Source organism: Oryctolagus cuniculus, chromosome 21 (assembly GCF_051225735.1).
Source record: "Oryctolagus cuniculus isolate XC-2025 breed Fujian yellow rabbit chromosome 21, ASM5122573v1, whole genome shotgun sequence".
Classification (NCBI taxonomy): Eukaryota; Metazoa; Chordata; class Mammalia; order Lagomorpha; family Leporidae; genus Oryctolagus; species Oryctolagus cuniculus.
Genome location: NC_142887.1, coordinates 47,842,830 through 47,870,514, shown reverse-complemented (window position 1 = coordinate 47,870,514; position 27,685 = coordinate 47,842,830). Strand labels below are relative to the sequence as shown.

The following is a 27,685-nucleotide window of genomic DNA, read 5'->3' as shown; positions in this document are numbered from 1 at the left end:
GTTTCATTTCATAATGGCTACTCTCCCCAAACTCTTGTTTGTGTGCCGTCAGAATACAAAATTTGGGAAGGAAGAAGGCAAAACCAACTCAGACCCAGAAAACATTTAGGAAATTGCCGCACAGAATCCACAAATCGGCTGAGGTACTCAAAACAATGACAGGAAGCCAGAATTGGAGCAGGCCAACAGCTGTGCCCTGTTTGAAAACGACCATTCCTCTGGTGCCCTGAACTCCATATTCAGCCACAAACCAAAGCTCACATCAGAAAATTCATTACAAACCATGATAAATAAGAAAACAGAGAAAAAAGCCAAAGAAATGCAAGAATACATAATGATATTCGGCTGGATTTAGTCACAAGGAAACCGGCTGTTCCCGGATTCATCCTCTGCTCCAGCTCACTGCCTGTGGAATTCTGACTGAATTCACCTGAAAATCCCAGTGAAACTCAGTTTGGAGCCAATTACTATCTGTCACCTCAGCCAAAGTGTTCCATTTGTTTTTCCAAAACACAAAAACTCACCTTGGTCAAGTTACCAGTAGATTTTGTAGGTTTAAACGCCTATTTCTTGTGTTTTTTATTTCATAATGGCTAATCTGCCCAAACTCTTGTTTGTGTGCCATCAGAATACATAATTTGGGAAGGAAGAAGGCAAAACCAACTCAGACCCCGAAAACATTTAGGAAATTGCCGCTCAAGAAACCAAAAATCAGCTGAGGCACCCAAAACAATGACAGCAAGCCAGAATTGAAGCAGGCCAACAGCTGTGCCCTGTTTGAAAAAGACCATTCCTCTCGTGCCCTGAACTCCATATTGCAGCCTCAAAACCAAAGCTCACATCAGAAAATTCATTACAATCCATGATAAATAAGAAAACATAGAAAAAATCCAAAGAAATGCAAGAATCCATAATGACATTTGGCCTGAATAGTCACAAGGAAACCGGCTGTTCCCGGATTCATCCACACCTCCAGCTGACAGCCTGTGGAATTCTGACTGAATTAACCTGAAAATCGCAGTGAAACTCTGTTTGGAGGCAATTACTATCTGTCACCTCAGCCAAAGTGTTCCATTTGATTTTCCAAAACACAAAAACTCACTTTGGTCATGTTACTGGTAGATTTTGAAGGTTTAAACGCCTATTTGTTGTGTTTTTTATTTCATAGTGGCTACTCTGCTGAAACTCTTGTTTCTATGGCATCAGAATACATAATTTGGGAAGGAAGAAGGCAAAACCAACTCAGACCCAGAAAACATTTAGGAAATTGCCACTCAAGAAACCAAAAGTCAGCTGAGGCACCCAAAACAATGATAGCAAGCCAGAATTGGAGCAAGCCAACAGCTGTACCCTGATTGAAAAAGAACCTACCTCTTCTGCCCTGAACTCCATATTGCAGCCTCAAAACCAAAGCTCACATCAGAAAATTCATTACAAACCATAAAAAATAAGAAAAATGAGAAAAAAGACAAGGAAATGCAAGAATCCATAATATTGGGCTTGATTCAGTCACAAGGAAACTGGCTGTTCCCGGATTCATCCAGCCCTCCAGCTGACTGCCTGTGGATTTCTAACTGAATTAACCTGAAAATCACAGTGAAACTCCGTTTGGAGGCAATTACTATCTGTCACCTCAGCCAAAGTGTTCCATTTTATTTTCCAAAACACAAAAAATCACCTTGGTCATGTTACCTGTAGATTTCTAAGCTTCAAACGCCTATTTGTTGTGTTTTTTATTTCATAATGGCTATTCTGCCCAAACTCTTGTTTGTATGGCAGCAGAAAAGAAAATTTGGATACGAAGACGGTAAAACCAACTCAGACCCAGAAAACATTTAAAAAATTGCCGCTCAAGAAACCAAAATCAGCTGAGGCACCCAAAACAAAGAAGGCAAGCCAGAATTGGAGCAAGCCACAGCTGTACCCTGTTTAAAATGACCATACTTCCAGTGCCGTGAACTCTATACTGCAGCCTCAAAACCAAAGCTCACATCAGAAAATTCATTACAAACCATGATAAATAAGAAAACATAGAAAAAAGCCAAAGAAATGCAAGAATTCATAATGATATTGGGCTTGATTCAGTCGCAAGGAAACCGGCTGTTCCCGGATTCATCCACCCCGCCAGCTGACTGCCTGTGCAATTCTGACTGAATTAACCTGAAAATCGCAGTGAAACTCAGTTTGGAGGCAATTAATATCTGTCACCTCAGCCAAAGTGTTCCATTTGATTTTCCAAAACACAAAAACTCCCCTTGGTCATGTTACCTGTAGATTTATAAGCTTCAAAATCCTATTTGCTGTGTTTTTTATGTCATAATGGCTACTCTCCCCAAACTCTTGTTTGTAGAAATCAGAATACAAAATTTGGGAAGGTAGAAGGGAAAACCAACTCAGACGCAGAAAACATGTAGGAAATTGCAGCTCAGGAAACCACAAATCGGCTGAGGCTCAAAACAAAGACAGCAAGCCAGAATTGGAGCAGGCCAACAGCTTTGCCCTGTTTAAAAGGTCCATTCCCCCGGTGCCCTGAACTCCATATTGCAGCCTCAAAACCAAAGCTGACATCAGAAAATTCATTACAACCCATGATAAATAAGAAAAAGGAGAAAAAAGCCAAAGAAAAGCAAGAATCAATAATGATATTGGGCTTGATTTAGTTGCAAAGAAACTGGCTGTTCCTGGATTCATCCACCCCGCCAGCAGACTGCCTGTGGAATTCTGACTGAATTCACCTGGATATCGCAGTGAAACTCAGTTTGGAGGCAATTAATATCTGTCACCTCAGCCAAAGTGTTCCATTTTTTTTTCCAAAGCACAAAAACTCACCTTGGTAATGTTACCTGTAGATTTCTAAGCTTCAAATGCCTATTTGTTGTGGTTTTTATTTCATTATTGCTACTCTGTCCAAACTCTTGTTTGTGTTGCCTCAGAATACAAAATTAGGGAAGGAAGAAGGAAAAACCAACTCAGATGCACAAAACATTTAGGAAATTGCCGCTCAAGAAACCACAAATTAGCTGAGGTATCGAAAACAATGACAGCAAGCCAGAATTGGAGCAAGACAACAGCTATGCCCTGATTGAAATAGAACCTTCCTCTTGTGCCATGAACTCCATATTGCAGCCTCAAAACCAAAGCTCACATCAGAAAATTCATTACAAACCATAAAAAATAAGAAAAATGATAAAAAAGCCAAAGAAATGGAAGAATCCATAATGATATTGGGCTTGATTTAGTCGCAAGGAAACTGGCTGTTCCCAGATACATCCACCCCTCCAGCTGACAGCCTGTGGAATTCTGAGTGAATTAACAGGAGAAACACAGTGAAACTCAGTTTGGAGGCAATTAATATCTGTCACCTCAGCCAAAGTGTTCCATTTGATTTTCCAAAACACAAAACCTCACCTTGGTCGTGTTACCTGTAGATTTCAAAGCTTCAAATGCCTATTTGTTGTGTTTTTATTTCATAATGGCTACTCTCCCCAAACTCTTGTTTGTATGGCATCAGAGTACAACATTTGGGAAGGAAGAAGGCAAACCCAATTCAGACCCAGAAAACATTTAGGAAATTGCCGCTCAAGAAACTAAAAGTCAGCTGAGGCACCCAAAACAATGACAGCAAGCCAGAATTGGAGCAGGCCAACAGCTGTGCCCTGTTTGAAAAAGACCATTCCTCCGTTACCCTGAACTCCATATTGCAGCCTCAAAACCAAAGCTCACATCAGAAAATTCATTACAAACCATGATGAATAATGGAAATGTGAAAAAGCCAAAGAAATGCAAGAGTCCTTTGTGATACTTAGCGGGATTAGACAAAAAGAACCTGGCTGTTTCCAGATTCATCCCCCCATCCACAGAATGACTTTGGTCTTCTGATTGAATTCACCTCAAAATCCCACTCACATTCAATTTGGATGAATTAGTATCTCTCCCCTCAGCAGAAGGGTTCCATATCATTTTCCAAACCACAGAAACTCATCTTGGTCATGTTGCCTGTAGATTTCTAATCCTGAAAGGCCAATTTGCTGTGTTTTTTGTTTTCCTTCATAATGGCTACTCTGTCGACAATCTTGCTTGTATTGCATGAGAATACACAATTTGGGTATGAAGAAGGGAAAACCAACTCAGACCCAGAAAATATTCAGCAAACTGACCCTCAAGAAACCAAAAGTCAGCTGAGGCACCCAACAATGACAGCAAGCCAGAATTGGAGCAAGCCAACAACTGTGCCCCAATTGAAAAAGAACCATTCTCTTGTGCCATGAACTCCATATTGCAGCCTCAAAACCAAAGCTCACATCAGAAAATTCATTACAAACCATGATAAATAAGGGAAATGTGAAAAAGCCAAAGAAATGCAAGAGTCCTTTGTGATATTTGGCTGGATTTAGACACAAGGAAACTGGCTGTTTCAGGATTCATCTCACCCTTAAACAGACTGACTTTGGAATTCTGATTGAATTCACCTCAAAATTGCACTCACACTCAATTTGGAGGAAATTAGTATCTGTCCCCTCGGCAGAAGGAGTCCAAGTCATTTTCCAAAACACAGAAACTCATCTTGATTGTGTTGCCTCTACAGTTCTAAACATGAAAGGCCAATTTGCTTTGTTTTTTTTTTTTCTTTCATAATGGCTACTCTGTCAAAATAATGCTTGTATTGCATCAGAATACAAAATTTGGGAATAAGAAGGCAAAACTAACTCAGACCCAGAAAACATTTAGGATATTGCCACTCAAGAATCCACAAATCAGCTGAGGCACCCAAAACAATGACAGCAAGCCAGAATTGGAGCAGGCCAACAGCTGTGCCCTGATTGAAAAACAACCTTCCTCTGGTGCCCTGAACTGAATATGCCAGCTTAAAACCAAAGCTCACATCAGAAAACTCATTACAAACCATGATAAATAAGAAAAAAGAGAAAAAAGCCAAAGAAACGCAAGAATCCATAATGATATTGGGCTTGATTTAGTCAAAAGGAAACCGGCTATTCCCAGATTCATCCACCCCTCCAGCTGACTGCCTGTGGAATTCTGATGGAATTATCTGGAAAATCGCAGTGAAACTCAGTTTGGAGGCAATTAATATCTGTCACCTCAGCCAAAGTGTCCCATTTTATTTTCCAAAACACAAAAACTCACCTTGGTCGTATTACCTGTGGATTTCTAAGCTTCAAACGCCTATTTATTGTGTTTTTTTTTATGGCAAAATGGCAAGTCTGTCCAAACTCTTTTTTGTATTGGGTCAGAATACAAAATTTTGGAAGGAAGAAGGAAAACCAACTCAGACGAACAAAACATTTAGGAAATTGATGCTCAAGAAACCTCAAATCGGCGGAGGCAACCAAAACAAAGACAGTAAGCCAGAATTGGAGTAACCCAGCAGCTGTGCCCTGATTGAATAAGAACCTTCCTCTTGTGCCCTGAACTCAATATGCCAGCCTCAAAACCAAAGCTGACATCAGAAAATTCATTACAAACCATGATAAATAAGAAAAATGAGAAAAAAGCCAAAGAAATCAAGAATCCATAATGATATTGGGCTTCATTTAGTCGCAAGAAAACGGGCTGTTCCCGGATTCATCCACCCCTCCTGCTGACTGCCTGTGGAATTCTGAGTGAATTAACCTGAAAATCGCAGTGAAACTCAGTTTGGAGGCAATTAATATCTGTCACCTCAGCCAAAGTGTTCCATTTTATTTTCCAAAACACAAAAACTCACCTTTGTTGTGTTACCTATGGATTTATAAGCTTCAAAAGCCTATTTGTGGTGTTTTTTATTTCATAATGGCTACCCTGCCGAAACTCTTGTTTGCATGGCGTCAGAATACAAAATTTGGGAAGGAAGAAGGCAAAACCAACTCAGACCCAGAAAACATTTAGGAAATTGCCGCTCAAGAAACCACAAATTGGCTGAGGCACTCAAAACAATGACAGCAAGCCAGAATTGGTGCAGGCCAACAGCTGTGCCCTGTTTGAAAAAGACCATTCCTCAGGTGCCCTGAACTCCATATTGCAGCCTCAAAACCAAAGCTCACATCAGAAAATGCATTACAAACCATGATAAATAAGAAAAATGAGAAAAAAGCCAAACAAATGCAAGAATCCATAATGATATTGGGCTTGATTTAGTCGCAAGGAAACCGGCTGTTCCCGGATTCATCCACACCTCCAGCTGACTGCCTGTGGATCTGACTGAATTCACCTGAAAATCGCAGTGAAACTCAGTTTGGAGGCAATTAATATCTGTCACCTCAGCCAAAGTGTTCCATTTTATTTTCCAAAACACAAAAACTCACCTTGCTCGTGTTACCTATGGATTTATAAGCTTCAAAACCTATTTGTTGTGATTTTATTGCATAATGGCTACTCTGCCGAAACTCTTGTTTGTATGGCGTCAGAATACAACATTTGGGAAGGAAGAAGGCAAAACCAACTCAGACCCTGAAAACATGTAGTAAATTGTCGTTCAAAAGACCAATAATCGGCTGAGGCACCCAAAACAATGACAACAAGGCAGAATAGGAGCAAGTCAAAAGCTGTGCACTTTTTGAAAAATAACCTTCCTCCGGTGCCCTGAACTCCATATTGCAGCCTCAAAACCAAAGCTCACATCAGAAAATTCATTACAAACCATGATAAATAAGAAAAATGAGACAAAAGCCAAAGAAATGCAAGAATCCATAATGATATTGGGCTTGATTGAGTCGCAAGGAAATTGGCTGTTCCCAGATTCATCCACCCCTCCAGCTGATGCCTGTGGAATTATGACTGAATTAACAGGAAAATCGCAGTGAACCTCAGTTTGGAGGCAATTAATATCTGTCACCTCAGCCAAAGTGTTCCATTTGATTTTTCAAAACACAAAAACTCACCTTGGTCGTGAACCTGTATTTTTCTAAGCTTCAAACGCCTTTTTGTTGTGTTTTTTATTTCATAATCGCTACTTTGTCTGAACTCATGTTTGTATTGCGTCACAATACAAAATTTGGGAAGGAAGAAGATAAAAACCTCTCAGACCCAGAAAACATTTAGGAAATTGCCGCTCAAGAAACCAAAAGTCAGCTGAGGCACCCAAAACAATGACAGCAAGGCAGACTTGGAGCAAGTCAACAGCTGTGCCCTTTTTGAAAAATAACCTTCCTCTTGTGCCCTGAACTCCATATTGCAGCCTCAAAACCAAAGCTCACATCAGAAAAATCATTACAAACCATGATAAATAAGAAAAATGAGACAAAAGCCAAAGAAATGCTAGAATCCATAATGATATTGGGCTTGATTTAGTCGCAAGGAAATTGGCGGTTCCCAGATTCATCCACCCCTCCAGCTGACTGCCTGTGGAATTATGACTGAATTAACCTGAAAATCGCAGTGAACCTCAGTTTGGAGGCAATTAATATCTGTCACCTCAGCCAAAGTGTTCCATTTCATTTTCCAAAACACAAAAACGCACCTTGGTCGTGTTACCTGTAGATTTCTAAGCTTCTAACACCTATTTGTTGTGTTTTTTATTTCATAATGGCTGCTCTGTCCAAACTCTTGTTTGTAATGCGACAGAATACAAAATTTGGGAAGGAAGAAGGCAAAACCAACTCAGACCCAGAAAACATTTAGGAAATTGCCACTCAACAAACCAAAATTGAGCTGAGGCATGCAAAACAATGACAGCAAGCCAGAATTGGAGCAAGCCAAGAGCTGTGCCCTGTTTAAAAAAAAAAACCTTCCTCTTGTGCCCTAAACTCCATATTGCAGCCTCAAAACCAAATCTCACATCAGAAAATTCATTACAAAGCAGGATAAATCAAAAAATGAGAAAAATGCCAAAGAAATACAGGAGACCTTTCTGATATTGGGCTGGATTTAGTCGCAAGGAAACCGGCTGCTCCCAGATTCATCCACCCCTCCTGCTGACTGCCTGTGGAATTCTCACTGAATTAACCTGAAAATCGCAGTCAAACTCAGTTTGGAGGCCATTAATATCTGTGACCTCAACAAAGTGTTCCATTTTATTTTCCAAAACACAAATACTCACCTTGGTCGTGTTTCGAGTAGACTTATAAGCTTCAAACGCCTATTTGTTGTGTTTTTTTATTTCATAATGACTGCTCTGTCCAAACTCTTGTTTGTATTCCATCAGAATACAAAATTTGGGAAGGAAGAAGGCAAAACCAACTCAGACCCTGAAAACATTTAGGACATTGTGGCTCAAGAAACCAAAAGTCAGCTGAGGCTCCCAAAACAATGACAGCAAGCCAGAATTGGAGCAAGCCAACATCTGTACCCTGTTTGAAAAAGACCATTCCTCAGGTGCCCTGAACTCAATATTGCAACCTCAAAACCAAAGCTCACATCAGAAAATTCATTACAAACCATGATAAATAAGAAAAAGGAGAAAAAAGCCAAAGAAATGCAAGAATCAAGAATGATATTGGGCTTGATTTAGTCGCAAGGAAACCGGCTGTTCCCGGATTCATCCACACCTCCAGCTGACTGCCTGTGGACTTCTGACTGAATTCACCTGAAAATCGCAGTGAAACTCAGTTTGGAGGCTATTAATATCTGTGACCTCAACAAAGTGTTCCTTTTTATTTTCCAAAACACAAAAACTCACCTTGGTCGTGTTACCTGTATTTTTCTAAGCTTCAAACGCCTTTTTGTTGTGTTTTTTATTTCATAATGGCTACTCCGCCCAAACTCTTGTTTGTATTGCGTCAGAATACAACATTTGGGAAGGAAGAAGGCAAAACCAACTCAGACCCAGAAAACCTTTAGGAAATTGCCGCTCAAGAAACCACAAATCGGCTGAGGCACTCAAAACAATGACAGCAAGCCAGAATTGGAGCAGCACAACAGCTGTGCCCTGTTTGAAAAAGACCATACCTCTGGTGCCCTGAACGCCATATTACAGCCTCAAAACCAAAGCTGACATCACAAAATTCATTACAAACCATGATAAATAAGAAAAATGAGAAAAAAGCCAAAGAAACGCAAGAATCCATAATGACATTGGGCTTGATTCAGTCGCAAGGAAACCGGCTGTTCCCGGATTCATCCACCCCTCCAGCTGACTGCCTGTGGAATTCTGACTGAATTAACCTGAAAATCGCAGTGAAACTCAGTTTGGAGGCAATTAATATCTGTAACCTCAGCCAAAGTGTTCCATTTCATTTTCCAAAACACAAAAACTCACCTTGGTCGTGTTACCTGTAGATTTCTAAGCTTCTAACACCTATTTGTTGTGTTTTTTATTTCATAATGGCTGCTCTGTCCAAACTCTTGTTTGTAATGCGACAGAATACAAAATTTGGGAAGGAAGAAGGCAAAACCAACTCAGACCCAGAAAACATTTAGGAAATTGCCACTCAACAAACCAAAATTGAGCTGAGGCATGCAAAACAATGACAGCAAGCCAGAATTGGAGCAAGCCAAGAGCTGTGCCCTGTTTAAAAAAAAAACCTTCCTCTTGTGCCCTAAACTCCATATTGCAGCCTCAAAACCAAATCTCACATCAGAAAATTCATTACAAAGCAGGATAAATCAAAAAATGAGAAAAATGCCAAAGAAATACAGGAGACCTTTCTGATATTGGGCTGGATTTAGTCGCAAGGAAACCGGCTGCTCCCAGATTCATCCACCCCTCCTGCTGACTGCCTGTGGAATTCTCACTGAATTAACCTGAAAATCGCAGTCAAACTCAGTTTGGAGGCCATTAATATCTGTGACCTCAACAAAGTGTTCCATTTTATTTTCCAAAACACAAATACTCACCTTGGTCGTGTTTCGAGTAGACTTATAAGCTTCAAACGCCTATTTGTTGTGTTTTTTTATTTCATAATGACTGCTCTGTCCAAACTCTTGTTTGTATTCCATCAGAATACAAAATTTGGGAAGGAAGAAGGCAAAACCAACTCAGACCCTGAAAACATTTAGGACATTGTGGCTCAAGAAACCAAAAGTCAGCTGAGGCTCCCAAAACAATGACAGCAAGCCAGAATTGGAGCAAGCCAACATCTGTACCCTGTTTGAAAAAGACCATTCCTCAGGTGCCCTGAACTCAATATTGCAACCTCAAAACCAAAGCTCACATCAGAAAATTCATTACAAACCATGATAAATAAGAAAAAGGAGAAAAAAGCCAAAGAAATGCAAGAATCAAGAATGATATTGGGCTTGATTTAGTCGCAAGGAAACCGGCTGTTCCCGGATTCATCCACACCTCCAGCTGACTGCCTGTGGACTTCTGACTGAATTCACCTGAAAATCGCAGTGAAACTCAGTTTGGAGGCTATTAATATCTGTGACCTCAACAAAGTGTTCCATTTTATTTTCCAAAACACAAAAACTCACCTTGGTCGTGTTACCTGTATTTTTCTAAGCTTCAAACGCCTTTTTGTTGTGTTTTTTATTTCATAATGGCTACTCCGCCCAAACTCTTGTTTGTATTGCGTCAGAATACAACATTTGGGAAGGAAGAAGGCAAAACCAACTCAGACCCAGAAAACCTTTAGGAAATTGCCGCTCAAGAAACCACAAATCGGCTGAGGCACTCAAAACAATGACAGCAAGCCAGAATTGGAGCAGCACAACAGCTGTGCCCTGTTTGAAAAAGACCATACCTCTGGTGCCCTGAACGCCATATTACAGCCTCAAAACCAAAGCTGACATCACAAAATTCATTACAAACCATGATAAATAAGAAAAATGAGAAAAAAGCCAAAGAAACGCAAGAATCCATAATGACATTGGGCTTGATTCAGTCGCAAGGAAACCGGCTGTTCCCGGATTCATCCACCCCTCCAGCTGACTGCCTGTGGAATTCTGACTGAATTAACCTGAAAATCGCAGTGAAACTCAGTTTGGAGGCAATTAATATCTGTAACCTCAGCCAAAGTGTTCCATTTCATTTTCCAAAACACAAAAACGCACCTTGGTCGTGTTACCTGTAGATTTCTAAGCTTCTAACACCTATTTGTTGTGTTTTTTATTTCATAATGGCTGCTCTGTCCAAACTCTTGTTTGTAATGCGACAGAATACAAAATTTGGGAAGGAAGAAGGCAAAACCAACTCAGACCCAGAAAACATTTAGGAAATTGCCACTCAACAAACCAAAATTGAGCTGAGGCATGCAAAACAATGACAGCAAGCCAGAATTGGAGCAAGCCAAGAGCTGTGCCCTGTTTAAAAAAAAAAACCTTCCTCTTGTGCCCTAAACTCCATATTGCAGCCTCAAAACCAAATCTCACATCAGAAAATTCATTACAAAGCAGGATAAATCAAAAAATGAGAAAAATGCCAAAGAAATACAGGAGACCTTTCTGATATTGGGCTGGATTTAGTCGCAAGGAAACCGGCTGCTCCCAGATTCATCCACCCCTCCTGCTGACTGCCTGTGGAATTCTCACTGAATTAACCTGAAAATCGCAGTCAAACTCAGTTTGGAGGCCATTAATATCTGTGACCTCAACAAAGTGTTCCATTTTATTTTCCAAAACACAAATACTCACCTTGGTCGTGTTTCGAGTAGACTTATAAGCTTCAAACGCCTATTTGTTGTGTTTTTTTATTTCATAATGACTGCTCTGTCCAAACTCTTGTTTGTATTCCATCAGAATACAAAATTTGGGAAGGAAGAAGGCAAAACCAACTCAGACCCTGAAAACATTTAGGACATTGTGGCTCAAGAAACCAAAAGTCAGCTGAGGCTCCCAAAACAATGACAGCAAGCCAGAATTGGAGCAAGCCAACATCTGTACCCTGTTTGAAAAAGACCATTCCTCAGGTGCCCTGAACTCAATATTGCAACCTCAAAACCAAAGCTCACATCAGAAAATTCATTACAAACCATGATAAATAAGAAAAAGGAGAAAAAAGCCAAAGAAATGCAAGAATCAAGAATGATATTGGGCTTGATTTAGTCGCAAGGAAACCGGCTGTTCCCGGATTCATCCACACCTCCAGCTGACTGCCTGTGGACTTCTGACTGAATTCACCTGAAAATCGCAGTGAAACTCAGTTTGGAGGCTATTAATATCTGTGACCTCAACAAAGTGTTCCATTTTATTTTGCAAAACACAAAAACTCACCTTGGTCGTGTTACCTGTATTTTTCTAAGCTTCAAACGCCTTTTTGTTGTGTTTTTTATTTCATAATGGCTACTCCGCCCAAACTCTTGTTTGTATTGCGTCAGAATACAACATTTGGGAAGGAAGAAGGCAAAACCAACTCAGACCCAGAAAACCTTTAGGAAATTGCCGCTCAAGAAACCACAAATCGGCTGAGGCACTCAAAACAATGACAGCAAGCCAGAATTGGAGCAGCACAACAGCTGTGCCCTGTTTGAAAAAGACCATACCTCTGGTGCCCTGAACGCCATATTACAGCCTCAAAACCAAAGCTGACATCACAAAATTCATTACAAACCATGATAAATAAGAAAAATGAGAAAAAAGCCAAAGAAACGCAAGAATCCATAATGACATTGGGCTTGATTCAGTCGCAAGGAAACCGGCTGTTCCCGGATTCATCCACCCCTCCAGCTGACTGCCTGTGGAATTCTGACTGAATTAACCTGAAAATCGCAGTGAAACTCAGTTTGGAGGCAATTAATATCTGTAACCTCAGCCAAAGTGTTCCATTTCATTTTCCAAAACACAAAAACTCACCTTGGTCGTGTTACCTGTAGATTTCTAAGCTTCTAACACCTATTTGTTGTGTTTTTTATTTCATAATGGCTGCTCTGTCCAAACTCTTGTTTGTAATGCGACAGAATACAAAATTTGGGAAGGAAGAAGGCAAAACCAACTCAGACCCAGAAAACATTTAGGAAATTGCCACTCAACAAACCAAAATTGAGCTGAGGCATGCAAAACAATGACAGCAAGCCAGAATTGGAGCAAGCCAAGAGCTGTGCCCTGTTTAAAAAAAAAACCTTCCTCTTGTGCCCTAAACTCCATATTGCAGCCTCAAAACCAAATCTCACATCAGAAAATTCATTACAAAGCAGGATAAATCAAAAAATGAGAAAAATGCCAAAGAAATACAGGAGACCTTTCTGATATTGGGCTGGATTTAGTCGCAAGGAAACCGGCTGCTCCCAGATTCATCCACCCCTCCTGCTGACTGCCTGTGGAATTCTCACTGAATTAACCTGAAAATCGCAGTCAAACTCAGTTTGGAGGCCATTAATATCTGTGACCTCAACAAAGTGTTCCATTTTATTTTCCAAAACACAAATACTCACCTTGGTCGTGTTTCGAGTAGACTTATAAGCTTCAAACGCCTATTTGTTGTGTTTTTTTATTTCATAATGACTGCTCTGTCCAAACTCTTGTTTGTATTCCATCAGAATACAAAATTTGGGAAGGAAGAAGGCAAAACCAACTCAGACCCTGAAAACATTTAGGACATTGTGGCTCAAGAAACCAAAAGTCAGCTGAGGCTCCCAAAACAATGACAGCAAGCCAGAATTGGAGCAAGCCAACATCTGTACCCTGTTTGAAAAAGACCATTCCTCAGGTGCCCTGAACTCAATATTGCAACCTCAAAACCAAAGCTCACATCAGAAAATTCATTACAAACCATGATAAATAAGAAAAAGGAGAAAAAAGCCAAAGAAATGCAAGAATCAAGAATGATATTGGGCTTGATTTAGTCGCAAGGAAACCGGCTGTTCCCGGATTCATCCACACCTCCAGCTGACTGCCTGTGGACTTCTGACTGAATTCACCTGAAAATCGCAGTGAAACTCAGTTTGGAGGCTATTAATATCTGTGACCTCAACAAAGTGTTCCATTTTATTTTGCAAAACACAAAAACTCACCTTGGTCGTGTTACCTGTATTTTTCTAAGCTTCAAACGCCTTTTTGTTGTGTTTTTTATTTCATAATGGCTACTCCGCCCAAACTCTTGTTTGTATTGCGTCAGAATACAACATTTGGGAAGGAAGAAGGCAAAACCAACTCAGACCCAGAAAACCTTTAGGAAATTGCCGCTCAAGAAACCACAAATCGGCTGAGGCACTCAAAACAATGACAGCAAGCCAGAATTGGAGCAGCACAACAGCTGTGCCCTGTTTGAAAAAGACCATACCTCTGGTGCCCTGAACGCCATATTACAGCCTCAAAACCAAAGCTGACATCACAAAATTCATTACAAACCATGATAAATAAGAAAAATGAGAAAAAAGCCAAAGAAACGCAAGAATCCATAATGACATTGGGCTTGATTCAGTCGCAAGGAAACCGGCTGTTCCCGGATTCATCCACCCCTCCAGCTGACTGCCTGTGGAATTCTGACTGAATTAACCTGAAAATCGCAGTGAAACTCAGTTTGGAGGCAATTAATATCTGTAACCTCAGCCAAAGTGTTCCATTTCATTTTCCAAAACACAAAAACTCACCTTGGTCGTGTTACCTGTAGATTTCTAAGCTTCTAACACCTATTTGTTGTGTTTTTTATTTCATAATGGCTGCTCTGTCCAAACTCTTGTTTGTAATGCGACAGAATACAAAATTTGGGAAGGAAGAAGGCAAAACCAACTCAGACCCAGAAAACATTTAGGAAATTGCCACTCAACAAACCAAAATTGAGCTGAGGCATGCAAAACAATGACAGCAAGCCAGAATTGGAGCAAGCCAAGAGCTGTGCCCTGTTTAAAAAAAAAAACCTTCCTCTTGTGCCCTAAACTCCATATTGCAGCCTCAAAACCAAATCTCACATCAGAAAATTCATTACAAAGCAGGATAAATCAAAAAATGAGAAAAATGCCAAAGAAATACAGGAGACCTTTCTGATATTGGGCTGGATTTAGTCGCAAGGAAACCGGCTGCTCCCAGATTCATCCACCCCTCCTGCTGACTGCCTGTGGAATTCTCACTGAATTAACCTGAAAATCGCAGTCAAACTCAGTTTGGAGGCCATTAATATCTGTGACCTCAACAAAGTGTTCCATTTTATTTTCCAAAACACAAATACTCACCTTGGTCGTGTTTCGAGTAGACTTATAAGCTTCAAACGCCTATTTGTTGTGTTTTTTTATTTCATAATGACTGCTCTGTCCAAACTCTTGTTTGTATTCCATCAGAATACAAAATTTGGGAAGGAAGAAGGCAAAACCAACTCAGACCCTGAAAACATTTAGGACATTGTGGCTCAAGAAACCAAAAGTCAGCTGAGGCTCCCAAAACAATGACAGCAAGCCAGAATTGGAGCAAGCCAACATCTGTACCCTGTTTGAAAAAGACCATTCCTCAGGTGCCCTGAACTCAATATTGCAACCTCAAAACCAAAGCTCACATCAGAAAATTCATTACAAACCATGATAAATAAGAAAAAGGAGAAAAAAGCCAAAGAAATGCAAGAATCAAGAATGATATTGGGCTTGATTTAGTCGCAAGGAAACCGGCTGTTCCCGGATTCATCCACCCCTCCAGCTGACTGCCTGTGGACTTCTGACTGAATTCACCTGAAAATCGCAGTGAAACTCAGTTTGGAGGCAATATATAACTGTCACCTCAGCCAAAGTGTTCCATTTTATTTTCCAAAACACAAAAACTCACCTTGTTCGTGTTACCTGTAGATTTTTAAGCTTCAAATGCCTATGTGTTGTGTTTTTTATTTCATAATGTCTACTCTGTCCAAACTCTTGTTTGTATTGCGTCAGAATACAAAATTTGGGGAGGAAGAAGGCAAAACCAACTCAGACCCAGAAAACATTTAGGAAATTGCTGCTCAAGAAACCTCAAATCGGCTGGGGCACCTAAACCAATGACAGCAAGCCAGAATTGGAGCAAGCCAACAGCTGTGCCCTGATTGAAAATGAAGCATTCTCTTGTGCAATGAACTCCATATTGCAGCCTCAAAACCAAAGCTCACATCAGAAAATTCATTATTCTGTCCAAACTCTTGTTTGTATTGCGTCAGAATACAAAATTTGGGAAGGAAGAAGGGAAAACCAACTCAGATCCAGAAAACATTTAGGAAATTGCCTCTCAAGAAACCAAACACCGCTGAGGCACCCAAAAACTTAAAACAAGACAGAATTGGAACAAGCCAACAGCTGTGCCCTGATTGAAAAAGAACCTTCCTCTTGTGCCCTGAACTCAATATGCCAGACTCAAAACCAAAGCTCACATCAGAAAATTCATTACAAACCATGATAAATAAGAAAAAAGAGAAAAAAGGCAAAGAAATGCAGGAGTTCTTAGTAATATTGGGCTTGATTTATTGCCATGTAAACGGCTGTTTCCAGATTCATCCGCACCTCCCAGCTGAGTATCTGTGGTTTCTGACTGAATTAACCTGAATATCGCAGTGAAACTCGGTTTGGAGGCAATTAATATCTATCACCTCAGCCAAAGTGTTCCATTTTATCTTCCAAAACTCAAAAACTCACCTTAGTCTTCTTACCTGTAGATTTCAAAGCTTCAAATGCCTATTTGTTTTGTTTTTTATTTCATAATGGCTACTCTGCCCAAGCTCTTGTTTGTATTGCGTCAGAATACAAAATGTGGGAAGGAAGAAGGGAAAACCAACTCCGACCAAGAAAACATTTAGGAAATTGCCGCTCAAGAAACCACTAATCGGCTGAGGCACTCAAAACAATGACAGCAAGCCAGAATTGGAGCAGGCCAACAGCTGTGCCCTGTTTGAAAAAGACTATCCCTCCGGTGCCCTGAACTCCATATTGCAGCCTCAAAACCAAAGCTGACATCAGAAAATTCATTACAAACCATGATAAATAAGAAAAATGAGAAAAAAGCCAAAGAAACGCAAGAATCCATAATGACATTGGGCTTGATTCAGTCGCAAGGAAACCGGCTGTTCCCGGATTCATCCACCCCTCCAGCTGACTGCCTGTGGAATTCTGACTGAATTAACCTGAAAATCGCAGTGAAACTCAGTTTGGAGGCAATTAATATCTGTAACCTCAGCCAAAGTGTTCCATTTCATTTTCCAAAACACAAAAACTCACCTTGGTCGTGTTACCTGTAGATTTCTAAGCTTCTAACACCTATTTGTTGTGTTTTTTATTTCATAATGGCTGCTCTGTCCAAACTCTTGTTTGTAATGCGACAGAATACAAAATTTGGGAAGGAAGAAGGCAAAACCAACTCAGACCCAGAAAACATTTAGGAAATTGCCACTCAACAAACCAAAATTGAGCTGAGGCATGCAAAACAATGACAGCAAGCCAGAATTGGAGCAAGCCAAGAGCTGTGCCCTGTTTAAAAAAAAAAAACCTTCCTCTTGTGCCCTAAACTCCATATTGCAGCCTCAAAACCAAATCTCACATCAGAAAATTCATTACAAAGCAGGATAAATCAAAAAATGAGAAAAATGCCAAAGAAATACAGGAGACCTTTCTGATATTGGGCTGGATTTAGTCGCAAGGAAACCGGCTGCTCCCAGATTCATCCACCCCTCCTGCTGACTGCCTGTGGAATTCTCACTGAATTAACCTGAAAATCGCAGTCAAACTCAGTTTGGAGGCCATTAATATCTGTGACCTCAACAAAGTGTTCCATTTTATTTTCCAAAACACAAATACTCACCTTGGTCGTGTTTCGAGTAGACTTATAAGCTTCAAACGCCTATTTGTTGTGTTTTTTTATTTCATAATGACTGCTCTGTCCAAACTCTTGTTTGTATTCCATCAGAATACAAAATTTGGGAAGGAAGAAGGCAAAACCAACTCAGACCCTGAAAACATTTAGGACATTGTGGCTCAAGAAACCAAAAGTCAGCTGAGGCTCCCAAAACAATGACAGCAAGCCAGAATTGGAGCAAGCCAACATCTGTACCCTGTTTGAAAAAGACCATTCCTCAGGTGCCCTGAACTCAATATTGCAACCTCAAAACCAAAGCTCACATCAGAAAATTCATTACAAACCATGATAAATAAGAAAAAGGAGAAAAAAGCCAAAGAAATGCAAGAATCAAGAATGATATTGGGCTTGATTTAGTCGCAAGGAAACCGGCTGTTCCCGGATTCATCCACCCCTCCAGCTGACTGCCTGTGGACTTCTGACTGAATTCACCTGAAAATCGCAGTGAAACTCAGTTTGGAGGCAATATATAACTGTCACCTCAGCCAAAGTGTTCCATTTTATTTTCCAAAACACAAAAACTCACCTTGTTCGTGTTACCTGTAGATTTTTAAGCTTCAAATGCCTATGTGTTGTGTTTTTTATTTCATAATGTCTACTCTGTCCAAACTCTTGTTTGTATTGCGTCAGAATACAAAATTTGGGGAGGAAGAAGGCAAAACCAACTCAGACCCAGAAAACATTTAGGAAATTGCTGCTCAAGAAACCTCAAATCGGCTGGGGCACCTAAACCAATGACAGCAAGCCAGAATTGGAGCAAGCCAACAGCTGTGCCCTGATTGAAAATGAAGCATTCTCTTGTGCAATGAACTCCATATTGCAGCCTCAAAACCAAAGCTCACATCAGAAAATTCATTATTCTGTCCAAACTCTTGTTTGTATTGCGTCAGAATACAAAATTTGGGAAGGAAGAAGGGAAAACCAACTCAGATCCAGAAAACATTTAGGAAATTGCCTCTCAAGAAACCAAACACCGCTGAGGCACCCAAAAACTTAAAACAAGACAGAATTGGAACAAGCCAACAGCTGTGCCCTGATTGAAAAAGAACCTTCCTCTTGTGCCCTGAACTCAATATGCCAGACTCAAAACCAAAGCTCACATCAGAAAATTCATTACAAACCATGATAAATAAGAAAAAAGAGAAAAAAGGCAAAGAAATGCAGGAGTTCTTAGTAATATTGGGCTTGATTTATTGCCATGTAAACGGCTGTTTCCAGATTCATCCGCACCTCCCAGCTGAGTATCTGTGGTTTCTGACTGAATTAACCTGAATATCGCAGTGAAACTCGGTTTGGAGGCAATTAATATCTATCACCTCAGCCAAAGTGTTCCATTTTATCTTCCAAAACTCAAAAACTCACCTTAGTCTTCTTACCTGTAGATTTCAAAGCTTCAAATGCCTATTTGTTTTGTTTTTTATTTCATAATGGCTACTCTGCCCAAGCTCTTGTTTGTATTGCGTCAGAATACAAAATGTGGGAAGGAAGAAGGGAAAACCAACTCCGACCAAGAAAACATTTAGGAAATTGCCGCTCAAGAAACCACTAATCGGCTGAGGCACTCAAAACAATGACAGCAAGCCAGAATTGGAGCAGGCCAACAGCTGTGCCCTGTTTGAAAAAGACTATCCCTCCGGTGCCCTGAACTCCATATTGCAGCCTCAAAACCAAAGCTGACATCAGAAAATTCATTACAAACCATGATAAATAAGAAAAATGAGAAAAAAGCCAAAGAAATGCAGGAGTTCTTAGTAATATTGGGCTTGATTTATTGCCATGTAAACGGCTGTTTCCAGATTCATCCACACCTCCCAGCTGAGTGTCTGTGGTTTCTGACTGAATTAACCTGAAAATCGCAGTGAAACTCGGTTTGGAGGCAATTAATATCTGTCACCTCAGCCAAAGTGTTCCATTTTATTTTCCAAAACTCAAAAACTCACCTTAGTCTTCTTACCTGTAGATTTCTAAGCTTCAAATGCCTATTTGTTGTGTTTTTTATTTCATCATTGCTACTCTGTCCAAACTCTTGTTTGTATTGCGTCAGAATACAAAATTTGGGAATAAGAAGGAAAAACCGTGTCAGAGCCAGAAAACATTTAGGAAATTGCCACTCAAGAAACCAAAAGTCAGCTGAGGAACCCACAACAATGACAGCAAGCCAGAATTGGAGAAAGACAACAGCTGTGCCCTGATTGAACAAGAACCTTCCTCTTGTGCCCTGAACTCCATATGCCAGCCTCAAAAGCAAAGCTCACATCGGAAAATTCATTACAAACCATGATAAATAAGAAAAATGAGAAAAAAGCCAAAGAAATGCAGGAGTTCTTAGGGATATTGGGCTTGAATTATGGCCATGTAAACGGCTGTTTCCAGATTCATCCACACCTCCCAACTGAGTGTCTTTGGTTTCTGAATGAATTAACAAAAAAATCGCAGTGAAACTCGGTTTTGGAGGCAATTAATATCTGTCACCTCAGCCAGAGTGTTCAATTTTACTTTCGAAAACACAAAAACTTACCTTGCTCGTGTTACATGTACATATATAAGCTTCAAACGCATATTTGTTGTGTTTTTTATTTCATAATGGCTACTCTGTCCAAACTCTTGTTTGTATTACGTCAGAATACAAAATTTGGGAAGGAAGAAGGCAAAACCAACTCAGACCCAGAAAACATGTAGGAAATTGCCGCTAAAGAAACCAAAAACAGCTGAGGCACGCAAAACAATGACAGCAAGCCAGAATTGCAACAAGCCAACAGCTGTGTCCTGTTTGAAAAAGACCATTGATCCGGTGCCCTGAACTCAATATGCCAGCCTCAAAACCAAAGCTCACATCAGAAAATTCATTACAAACCATGATAAATAAGAAAAATGAGACAAAAGCCAAAGAAATGCATGAGTTCTTAGTGATATTTGGCTGCATTTAGACACAAGGAAACTGGCTGTTTAAAGATTCATCCCCCCCTTCCACTGACTGACTTTGGAATTCTGATTGATTTCACCTCAAAATTGCACTCACACTCAATTTGGAGGGAATTAGAATCTGTCCCCTCAGCAGAAGGGTTCCATGTCACTTTCCAAAACACAGAAACTAATCTTGATCACGTTGCCAGTAGATTTCTAATCCTGAAAGGGCAATTTCTGTGTTTTTTTTTTTTCTTTCATAATGGCTACTCTGTCCAAATCTTGCTTGTATTGAATCAGAATACAAAATATGGGAATAAGAAGGCAAAACCGACTCAGACCCAGAAAACATTAAGGAAATTGCCGCTCAAGAAACCACAAATCGGCTGAGGTTCCCAAAACAATGACAGCAAGCCAGAATTGGAGCAAGCCAACAGCTGTGCCCTGATTGAAAAAGAACCTTCCTCTTGTGCCCTGAACTCAATATGCCAGCCTCAAAACCAAAGCTCACATCAGAAAATTCATTACAAATCATCATAAATAAGAAAAAAGAGAAAAAAGCCAAAGAAATGCAAGAATCCATAGTCATAGTGGCTTGAATTAGTTGCAAGGAAACCGGCTGTTCCCGGATTCATCCACCCCTCCAGCTGACTGCCTGTGGAATTCTGACTGAATTAACCTGAAAATCGCAGTGAGACTCAGTTTGGAGGCAATAATATCAGTCACCTCAGCCAAAGTGTTCCATTTGATTTTCCAAATCACAAAAACTCACCTTGGTCGTGTTACCCTTAGATTCATAAGCTTCAACCGCTAATTTGTTGTTTTTTTTTTTTTTTTTTATTTCATGAAGGCTACTCTGTCCAAACTCTTGTTTGTATTGCGTCAGAATACAAAATGTGGGAAGGAAGAAGGGAAAACCAACTCAGACCCAGAAAACATTTAGGAAATTGCCGCTCAAGAAACCACAAATCGGCTGAGGAACCCAAAACCTTGAAAGCAAGACAGAATTGGAGCAAGCCAACAGCTGTGCCCTGATTGAACAAGACCATTAATCCAGTGCCCTGAACTCCATATTCCATCCTCAAAACCAAAGCTCACATCAGAAAATTCATTAGAAACCATGATAAATAAGGGAAATCTGAGAAAGCCAAAGAAATTCAAGAGTCCTTTTTGGTATTTGGCTGGATTTAGACAGAAGGAAACTGGCTGTTTGCGGATTCATCCCCCCCTTCCACAGACAGACTTTGGAATTCTGATTGAATTCACCTCAAAATCGCACTCACACTCAATTTGGAGGGAATTAGAATCTGTCCCCTCAGCAGAAGGGTTCCATGTCATTTTCCAAAACACAGAAACTCATCTTGGTCGTGTTGCCTATAGATTTCTAATCCTGAAAGGGCAATTTGCTGTGTTTTTTTTTTCTTTCATAATGGCTACTCTGTCCAAATCTTGCTTATGTTGCATCAGAATACAAAATTTGGGAATAAGAAGGCAAATCCGACTCAGACCTAGAAAACATTTAGGAAACTGCAGCACAAGAATCCACAAATCAGCTGAGGCACCCAAAATAATGACAGCAAGCAGAATTGCAGCAAGACAACAGCTGTGCCCTGATTGAAAAAGAACCTCCCTCTTGTGCACAAAAATTCAATATGCCAGCCTCAAAACCAAAGCTCACATCAGAAAATTCATTACAAACCATGATAAATAAGGGAAATCTGAGAAAGCCAAAGAAATTCAAGAGTCCTTTGTGGTATTTGGCTGGATTTAGACACAAAGAAACTGGTTGTTTAAAGATTCATCCCCCCCTTCCACAGACAGACTTTGGAATTCTGATTGAATTCACCTCAAAATCGCACTCACACTCAATTTGGAGGGAATTAGAATCTGTCCCCTCAGCAGAAGTGTTCCATGTCATTTTCCAAAACACAGAAACTCATCTTGGTCGCGTTGCCTGTAGATTTCTAATCCTGAAAGGGCAATTTGCTGTGTTTTTTTTTTTTTTTCTTTCATAATGGCTACTCTGCCAAAATCTTGCTTGTATTGCATCAGAATACAAAATTTGGGAAGGAAGAAGGCAATACCGACTCAGACCCAGAAAACATTTAGGAAATTGCCGCTCAAGAAACCACAAATCGGCTGAGGCACCCAAAACAATGACAGCAAGCCAGAATTGCAGCAAGCCAACAGCTGTGCCCTGATTGAAAAAGAACCTTCCTCTTGTGCCCTGAGCTCAATATACCAGCCTCAAAACCAAAGCTCACATCAGAAAATTCATTACAAACCATGATAAATAAGAAAAAAAAGAAAAAAGCCAAAGAAATGCAGGAGTTCTTAGTAATATTGGGCTTGATTTATTGCCATGTAAACGGCTGTTTCCAGATTCATCCGCACCTCCCAGCTGAGTATCTGTGGTTTCTGACTGAATTAACCTGAATATCGCAGTGAAACTCGGTTTGGAGGCAATTAATATCTGTCACCTCAGCCAAAGTGTTCCATTTTATCTTCCAAAACTCATAAACTCACCTTAGTCTTCTTACCTGTAGATTTCAAAGCTTCAAATGCCTATTTGTTTTGTTTTTTATTTCATAATGGCTACTCTGCCCAAGCTCTTGTTTGTATTGCGTCAGAATACAAAATGTGGGAAGGAAGAAGGGAAAACCAACTCAGACCCAGAAAACATTTAGGAAATTGCCGCTCAAGAAACCACTAATCGGCTGAGGCACTCAAAACAATGACAGCAAGCCAGAATTGGAGCAGGCCAACAGCTGTGCCCTGTTTGAAAAAGACTATCCCTCCGGTGCCCTGAACTCCATATTGCAGCCTCAAAACCAAAGCTGACATCAGAAAATTCATTACAAACCATGATAAATAAGAAAAATGAGAAAAAAGCCAAAGAAATGCAGGAGTTCTTAGTAATATTGGGCTTGATTTATTGCCATGTAAACGGCTGTTTCCAGATTCATCCACACCTCCCAGCTGAGTGTCTGTGGTTTCTGACTGAATTAACCTGAAAATCGCAGTGAAACTCGGTTTGGAGGCAATTAATATCTGTCACCTCAGCCAAAGTGTTCCATTTTATTTTCCAAAACTCAAAAACTCACCTTAGTCTTCTTACCTGTAGATTTCTAAGCTTCAAATGCCTATTTGTTGTGTTTTTTATTTCATCATTGCTACTCTGTCCAAACTCTTGTTTGTATTGCGTCAGAATACAAAATTTGGGAATAAGAAGGAAAAACCGTGTCAGAGCCAGAAAACATTTAGGAAATTGCCACTCAAGAAACCAAAAGTCAGCTGAGGAACCCACAACAATGACAGCAAGCCAGAATTGGAGAAAGACAACAGCTGTGCCCTGATTGAACAAGAACCTTCCTCTTGTGCCCTGAACTCCATATGCCAGCCTCAAAAGCAAAGCTCACATCGGAAAATTCATTACAAACCATGATAAATAAGAAAAATGAGAAAAAAGCCAAAGAAATGCAGGAGTTCTTAGGGATATTGGGCTTGAATTATGGCCATGTAAACGGCTGTTTCCAGATTCATCCACACCTCCCAACTGAGTGTCTTTGGTTTCTGAATGAATTAACAAAAAAATCGCAGTGAAACTCGGTTTTGGAGGCAATTAATATCTGTCACCTCAGCCAGAGTGTTCAATTTTACTTTCGAAAACACAAAAACTTACCTTGCTCGTGTTACATGTACATATATAAGCTTCAAACGCATATTTGTTGTGTTTTTTATTTCATAATGGCTACTCTGTCCAAACTCTTGTTTGTATTACGTCAGAATACAAAATTTGGGAAGGAAGAAGGCAAAACCAACTCAGACCCAGAAAACATGTAGGAAATTGCCGCTAAAGAAACCAAAAACAGCTGAGGCACGCAAAACAATGACAGCAAGCCAGAATTGCAACAAGCCAACAGCTGTGTCCTGTTTGAAAAAGACCATTGATCTGGTGCCCTGAACTCAATATGCCAGCCTCAAAACCAAAGCTCACATCAGAAAATTCATTACAAACCATGATAAATAAGAAAAATGAGACAAAAGCCAAAGAAATGCATGAGTTCTTAGTGATATTTGGCTGCATTTAGACACAAGGAAACTGGCTGTTTAAAGATTCATCCCCCCCTTCCACTGACTGACTTTGGAATTCTGATTGATTTCACCTCAAAATTGCACTCACACTCAATTTGGAGGGAATTAGAATCTGTCCCCTCAGCAGAAGGGTTCCATGTCACTTTCCAAAACACAGAAACTAATCTTGATCATGTTGCCAGCAGATTTCTAATCCTGAAAGGGCAATTTCTGTGTTTTTTTTTTTCTTTCATAATGGCTACTCTGTCCAAATCTTGCTTGTATTGCATCAGAATACAAAATATGGGAATAAGAAGGCAAAACCGACTCAGACCCAGAAAACATTAAGGAAATTGCCACTCAAGAAACCACAAATCGGCTGAGGCACCCAAAACAATGACAGCAAGCCAGAATTGGAGCAAGCCAACAGCTGTGCCCTGATTGAAAAAGAACCTCCCTCTTGTGCCCTGAACTCAATATACCAGCCTCAAAACCAAAGCTCACATCAGAAAATTCATTACAAACCATGATAAATAAGAAAATGGAGAAAAAGCCAAAGAAATGCAAGAATCCATAATGATAGTGGGCTTGATTTAGTTGCAAGGAAACCGGCTGTTCCCAGATTCATCCACAGCTCCAGCTGACTGCCTGTGGAATTCCGACTGAATTAACCTGAAAATCGCAGTAAGACTCAGTTTGGAGGCAATAATATCAGTCACCTCAGCCAAAGTGTTCAATTTTATTTTCCAAATCACAAAAACTCACCTTGGTCATGTTACCCTTAGATTTATAAGCTTCAAACGCTAATTTGTTGTTTTTTTTTTTTTATTTCATAATGGCTACTCTGTCCAAACTCTTGTTTGTATTGCGTCAGAATACAAAATGTGGGAAGGAAGAAGGGAAAACCAACTCAGACCCAGAAAACATTTAGGAAATTGCCGCTCAAGAAACCACAAATCGGCTGAGGCACCCAAAACCTTGAAAGCAAGACAGAATTGGAGCAAGCCAACAGCTGTGCCCTGATTGAACAAGACCATTAATCCAGTGCCCTGAACTCCATATTCCATCCTCAAAACCAAAGCTCACATCAGAAAATTCATTAGAAACCATGATAAATAAGGGAAATCTGAGAAAGCCAAAGAAATTCAAGAGTCCTTTTTGGTATTTGGCTGGATTTAGACAGAAGGAAACTGGCTGTTTGCGGATTCATCCCCCCCTTCCACAGACAGACTTTGGAATTCTGATTGAATTCACCTCAAAATCGCACTCACACTCAATTTGGAGGGAATTAGAATCTGTCCCCTCAGCAGAAGGGTTCCATGTCATTTTCCAAAACACAGAAACTCATCTTGGTCGTGTTGCCTATAGATTTCTAATCCTGAAAGGGCAATTTGCTGTGTTTTTTTTTTCTTTCATAATGGCTACTCTGTCCAAAATCTTGCTTATGTTGCATCAGAATACAAAATTTGGGAATAAGAAGGCAAATCAGACTCAGACCCAGAAAACATTTAGGAAACTGCAACACAAGAATCCACAAATCAGCTGAGGCACCCAAAACAATGACAGCAAGCAGAATTGCAGCAAGACAACAGCTGTGCCCTGATTGAAAAAGAACCTTCCTCTTGTGCCCTGAACTCCATATTGCAGCCTCAAAACCAAAGCTCACATCAGAAAATTCATTACAAACAATGATAAATAAGAAAAATCAGAAAAAAAGCCAAAGAAATGCAAGAATCCATAATGATATTGGGCTTGATTTAGTCGCAAGGAAGCCAGCAGTTCCCAGATTCATCCACGCCTAAAGCTGACTGCCTGTGGAATTCTCACAGAATGAACCCGAAAATCACAGTGAAACTCCGTTTGGAGGCAATTAATATCTGTCACCTCAGCCAAAGTTTTCCATTTTATTTTCCAAAACAAAAAAACTCACTTTGGTCGTGTTACCTGCAGATTTAAAATCTTGAAACGCCTATTTGTTGTGTTGTTTATTTCATAATGGCTACTCTGTACAAACTCTTCTTTGCATTGCATCAGAATACTAAATTTGGGAAAGAAGAAGGCAAAACCAACTCAGACCCAGAAAACATTTAGGAAATTGCTGCTCAAGAAACCACAAATCAGCTGAGGCACCCAAAACCTTGAAAGCAAGACAGAATTGGAGCAAGCCAACAGCTGTGCCCTGATTGAACAAGACCATTAATCCAGTGCCCAGAACTCCATATTGCAGCCTCAAAACCAAAGCTCCCATCAGAAAATTCATTACAAACCATGATAAATAAGGGAAATCTGAGAAAGCCAAAGAAATTCAAGAGTCCTTTGTGGTATTTGGCTGGATTTAGAAACAAGGAAACTGGCTGTTTCCAGATTCATCCCCCCCTTCCACAGACTGACTTTGGAATTCTGATTGACTTCACCTCAAAATCGCACTCACACTCAATTTGGAGGGAATTAGAATCTGTCCCCTCAGAAGAAGTGTTCCATGTCATTTTCCAAAACACAGAAACTCATCTTGGTCGCGTTGCCTGTAGATTTCTAATCCTGAAAGGGCAATTTGCTGTGTTTTTTTTTTTCTTTTATAATGGCTACTCTGCCAAAATCTTGCTTGTATTGCATCAGAATACAAAATTTGGGAATAAGAAGGCAAAACCGACTCAGACCCAGAAAACATTTAGGAAATTGCCACTCAAGAAACCACAAATCGGCTGAGGCACCCAAAACAATGACAGCAAGCCAGAATTGCAGCAAGCCAACAGCTGTGCCCTGATTGAAAAAGAACCTTCCTCTTGTGCCCTGAACTCAATATACCAGCCTCAAAACCAAAGCTCACATCAGAAAATTCATTACAAACCATGATAAATAAGAAAAATGAGAAAAAAGCCAAAGAAATGCAGGAGTTCTTAGTAATATTGGGCTTGATTTATTGCCATGTAAACGGCTGTTTCCAGATTCATCCACACCTCCCAGCTGAGTGTCTGTGGTTTCTGACTCAATTAACCTGAAAATCGCAGTGAAACTCGGTTTGGAGGCAATTAATATCTGTCACCTCAGCCAAAGTGTTCCATTTTATCTTCCAAAACTCAAAAACTCACCTTAGTCT

At 40.1% G+C, this 27,685-nt stretch overlaps 1 long non-coding RNA gene across 7 annotated transcripts in view; it reads right to left on the bottom strand.

Moving 5' to 3' along the window:
• The window catches only part of LOC149119983 (uncharacterized), an 82,663-nt gene that overhangs the window by 34,011 nt on the left and 20,967 nt on the right, over positions 1–27,685 (bottom strand). Inside the window, exon 1 of one of the 7 annotated variants that reach the window (XR_016227008.1) lies at positions 8,615–8,856. The exons of 3 other annotated variants lie outside the window; for them this stretch is intronic. This is a non-coding gene — a long non-coding RNA (uncharacterized LOC149119983). Of the gene's footprint in view, positions 1–3,408; positions 3,494–7,456; positions 7,589–8,035; positions 8,194–8,614; positions 8,857–27,685 lie in introns of those variants that run through there. 3 more of the 7 variants (XR_016227012.1, XR_016227007.1, XR_016227011.1) reach the window with 3 other exon arrangements.